Consider the following 5181-nt stretch of genomic DNA (forward strand, 5'->3'; position numbering starts at 1 on the left):
GTTGCTACCAGTTCTCTGCAGGAGTGTTCAGAGAGCGAGCAAGGGGAGGGGCAGGAAGAGCATAAAGAAGCAGAGAAGATGAAAAGAGCCTCTTTGTGAGGTGTTGGGGTTTTCTCAGCCTGGAGCACTTGCCTCAGATCAATAATGTCAGGAAAGTTACCTGTCCCTTGGATTCACCCTCCCCACTTATTGACATCAGGAAGGCTGGGAGGTGGGAGTGAGGGAGATGGGGAGTAGCGCACAGCCCAAAGGCGGCAGCGAGCTGAAGGCACTGCTGACTGTCACACCTAAGGCTGTCTAGTATCTTGAAAATATAAACAGACTTGCCACTCCCTGTGGCTTCCCACTTTGCCGTTCTTCCTCTGGGCAGCTGGGAGGCCTCGGGAGAGATATCAGCAGAAGAGAGGGCAGAGAAGTCGTCTTCCGGACTCTGGTGTCCAGAAGCCTAAGCCCCTAAGGAAGTGAAGAGGGCATCAGTAGAGAGAGAGAACGCTCCTGAGGGAGAGGAGCCCCCCACTACAGCACGTCAAAACTTCCCTGCCCCTACCCCTACCCCCAACTGTGGCTAGGGAACAGATATCTTAGTGTTTCTTGGGGGGGTGGGGGGGGAATAAGCAGCCTGTTCGGGGCTTCCTAGGCCAGAGTCCTGGGAGAGAGAGAGGATTCTCTCTAGCCTAGTGCTCGACTAGACTAGACTGATGTGAGGTCATCCTTCTGCTTTATTGCGTCCAACCTTCCCGCACCATCTGGTAGCTAACATTTGCACTCTCCGCTGGAAAATGTGATCATTTGGATATCCCACCTGTTACTGAGCCTCCTCTGATGCACTGGCTGGGCCAGCTCCCCGCCTTTCCAGACCCACCAAGCCCGCGGCCATCCAGCTGAGTTGGTCTCACCAACCCTGCAGGACAGAACTGCCCACACCGGGCCCAAGGAGCAGACTGCCACATCTTCTCCTGCACAAGTGCTGGTAGGTTCTAACCACTGACCTTTTGGTTAGCAGCTTAGAGCTTAACCTCTGCACCACCAGGGCTCCTCTTCCCATGTTGTTGAAAGAAATGAGAATGTTGCCATGCCCCAAGGTTGTGCCTGTGCAAGTTTCTTTATTATTGACAATTCAGAGTTAGAAAACCACAGGGCAAGAACACAGCCAGAATATCTTAAACCGAAAGAGCTTGAGGAAAAAGTTAAGGCTCGAGTTGAAATATGGAGCGATTCTATGGACAAAATACTGAATGATGCAGAAAGTATCAAAAGAAGATGGACAGAGTGCACAGTCACTGCACCAAAAAGAACTACTTAACACTTCGCCATTTCAGGAGGCAGCATATGAGCAAGAGCCAACAGTTCTGAAGGGAAAAGTTCAAGCTGCACTGAAAGCACTAGCCAAAAATAGGGTTCCTGTAATTGATGGGATACCAATTGAAATGTTTTAATGAGCTGATGAAGCACTGGAAGTCCTGACTTATCTACGCCAAGAAATTTGGAAAGTAGCTACATAGCCAACTGATGGGAAGAGATCCATATTTGTACCCATTCCAAAGGAGGGTAACCCAACTGCATGCTCAAAGTATAGAACAATATGATTGATATCACATGCAAGTAAAATTTTGCTGAAGATCATCCAACAACAGTTACAGCAGTCCATTGACAGGGAGCTGCCAGAGGTTCAGGCTGGATTCAGAAGAGGAGGTGGAACAAGGAATACCACTGCTGATGTCAGATAGATCTTGGCTGAAAGCAGAGAACACCAGAGAGATGTTTATTTGTGTTTCATTGACTATGCAAAGGCATTTGACTGTGTGGATCATAACAAACCATGGGTGGTCTTGAGAAGAAAACTCCCAGGGAGGACTCCCATATGCAATAGGCAATCCAAACATAACATAGAAAAACAGAACTCATGCTTTTCACACTAAATCCCTTCCCTTCGGTCCAGCAAAAGGCAAGAGTGCCCTGGTGTTACAGCAGTTAAGCACACAGACACCGAGTGAAATGTCGGCAGTTTGAACCTACCAGGTGTTCTAAGATCCCACTTCCACAAAAATCCCAGCCTGGGAACCCTCGGAAACAGTCCGGCTCTGCCCCATCGGGTTGCTATGAATGGGAATTGACTGGATGGCACCAACCAACAGAAACAGCAAGATAAGGGAACACTGTCCACCCATTTGCTGGTTTCAACACCTTGCAGTGATCCTTGCTTCCTGAATTTCCTTTTTAGCCATTTCACCTTCACCAATCCTTTGGGAGTTTTGAAGACTCACAAGACCACAGCCTTACCTATCCCATGTCTTTGCCTTTGTGCCATTCCCCATGCATTTAGGCTGCAGTCCCTGAAGTGCGCACAGTGGTTTTCTCTGGAGCCTGCCCTTTGTCCCAGCTATCTCTTCACAGCAGCCAAATGACAGGCTTAGCTCTTCTGTGACCCCTGGGACATATACGCACCACTTATGTGTTCTTCCCTCTGATGGTTCTTGAGAGACTTTCTGCCTATGTGTAGTATATGCCGGTGTTGGGGCGGGTACTTACATAACTACGTAAGCCAGAAAGAAGTTTGTGGGGCAAGAGGTCATTGTCTATAGTGGTACTTCCTGGAAGTGCGATTATGTAAAAATTTTCTCTCTTTGTTCCCTGGAGCAAGATGGGGCTTTCTACGCCTGCAAAGAGTCACCGTCTCCAAAGCCCACGGGGACAGGTCTGCTGCACGGTCACTGTGAGTTGGCACCCACTCGAGGGAAATCACTTCGGGTTTTCTCGGAGTTTGTCTATACTGAGATAAGGCTTGCAAGTGTATTTACACGTTTCTACAGGTGTGGTGCTTGGGAATAGATGAAGTTCAAGAGACTATTTTTTGCAAGTTTCATACTACCTACCAAACAGCAAAGTCCATTGGGATATAGATGCCTGACAAATATTTATCAACATCCATCAAACCTACCAACAATGCAACGTTCAATGATTTATCGTGCATTCCATGAGTGAAAAAAATCATATCCACAAATTCTCACAAGCAAAAGTAATTCAGCAATGAAATAACAAACCTGACCGTTTCACCTATTCACCGCTCAGTTGTGGATTCGTGCCATGTATGTCCTAGTGCCCAGAGCCCTTCTCTTGTCTTTAAGGAGGGCATCTTCTAATCGAGAGGGAGGTATAGAGAAGTCAACAGAGTCTGTTGGGACATATTTGTCCCGCACAATGATCAAAATCCCTCAAACAACGAAAATTTAACAACACTCAATGATTCATTCACGCATTCTATCAGTGGGAGAAAACATATCTACAAAATCTCACAGACAAAAAACGATTCACCATCTTTCTTATGCGAAGCCAAGGACCTAGGTATACCTCTCCCATGAGAGATCAAACAGTACCACTTGGGGGTAAGTGAGTGGGGATGGCAGCTAGACAGAGACGGGCTTGGGAAGGAGAGGTCATGAAGGCAAGAATCTGGCTGCAATCGTAAGGCAAAGGAGGGGGCGGGGGTGGGGCAGGGGAGAACTTGTTTCCCTACACACCTAGCGCGAATAAAAGAAGACTGATAAGACATATTTCCACATCAATGGAAGAGAGTAGAGATCGTGACAAGGCTGGGCGGAAAAAGATAGGCTGTTCACACTACCCCCACGGTGACGGAATAGACTCTTGAGTTCTTGTGCTGGAGAGAAGGGCTCAGCCTTAAGTGTGGGGAGCAGGGGCACAGGGACCCTACAGAGGACCAGCCAATAGTAGAAGCCATCTGCAGAAAGTTAGCCAATGGCGGGAGGTCCTCCATTACCAAATACAAGGTTGGGCTTTTACATCCTACCAGGCATTTTAGACTAGTTAAGGGCCCTTTGGACTTCTTTTCCAAAGTATTAGCTTCAATAAAGTCACTCACTCACTCTGTTCAAAAACCAAAACCAAAAACGATTCACCAATGGAAGGAGCATCCATCACTTCATGATTCCAGTGCGCAGCTGGAGGGTACTGCCACGAGTTTCACATTGCCCTTAGACACAACCCACAGTCCTTCTCCTTCCTCCTTAAAGAGGGCACCTGCTAGAGGCAGTGCTAACAAGTAAATGGCAAGTAAAAACAGTAGTTCAGAGTGAAAAATTCCAGAGAGGGGGGGGGAAGGGGCTGACATTTTCTGCCCCCCGCCCCCTGGGAAGACAGAGGGAGAGAAACATTTATCGGCTGACATAGTGGGCATGCGTTTGGCTGCTCACCAGGTCAGCAGTTGAAAAACACCAGGGGCTCAATAGGAGAGACATGAGGCTTTCCACTCCTGTCACTCCCTCAAGAAAGCCACAGGGGCAATTCTACCCTGTCTTCTAAGGTCCCTGTGAAGTGGAATAGACTCAGTGAGATTTTTGTGTATTTCGCTCAGTTGCAGGGCCTTTGCTTCTGCTATTCTTTGTTGTTGTCACCAGTTCTGACTCCCGGTGACTTCAGGGCTAACAGAACAAGATGTCACTGGTCCTGTGTCCTCTGCATGACCCCAGCACGCTTGGGCCCATTTTGCAGCATTTGTGTGGTGCCTTCCAACTCATCCCTCAGCACCGACAGGGCCATATTCTCTTCGGCGCGACCCGGTTTTCACTGGCTAATTCTTGAGAGGAGATCACCAGGCTGCTCTTTCTCCTTTGTCTTAATTTTAATTTCAGACGCTCTGCCGAAATCTGTCCACCATGGGTGACCGTGCTGCTATCTGAAATGCAGATAGCATGTCTTCAAAGGTTGTAGCAACATGGGAGCCACCACAGCCTGACAAACAGACAGGTGGCCTGTAGCCCTTACCTCTAACTCCTCTATACCTGTGGCAGTGCTGGGAAGCCAGGCAGAGAACAGTTCAGAAATGTGCTTGGAGTGACCTGACTGGTCTTTATTGGGTCAGGCCCAATAACCCACCCCAGAGCACACTGGTCCCAAAGTCCATCAACTGCTGCACCACAGTCCCTGCTCCCCCAGATGGCCAGCTGCTCCCATAAGCATCCTTCCTCCCTGGAAAGACCCTGGCACCCAGAGCCAGGGTATCTTGACACACAGGGCTTTGCCTCTAAGGATCACAGCATCCAGCCTCCCATGTCTTCCCAGTTGGGATCCTGCAATGGTGAAGTTTTCCAAATTTGAGGCACATAAGGAGCCTCCTTAAATGGCAACAAACATACCCGGAGATCTCTGAGAATACATCTGTGA

Source organism: Echinops telfairi, unplaced genomic scaffold (genome assembly GCF_000313985.2).
Source record: "Echinops telfairi isolate 266 unplaced genomic scaffold, ASM31398v2 ScPeMD7_2010;HRSCAF=2546, whole genome shotgun sequence".
NCBI lineage: Eukaryota > Metazoa > Chordata > Mammalia > Afrosoricida > Tenrecidae > Echinops > Echinops telfairi.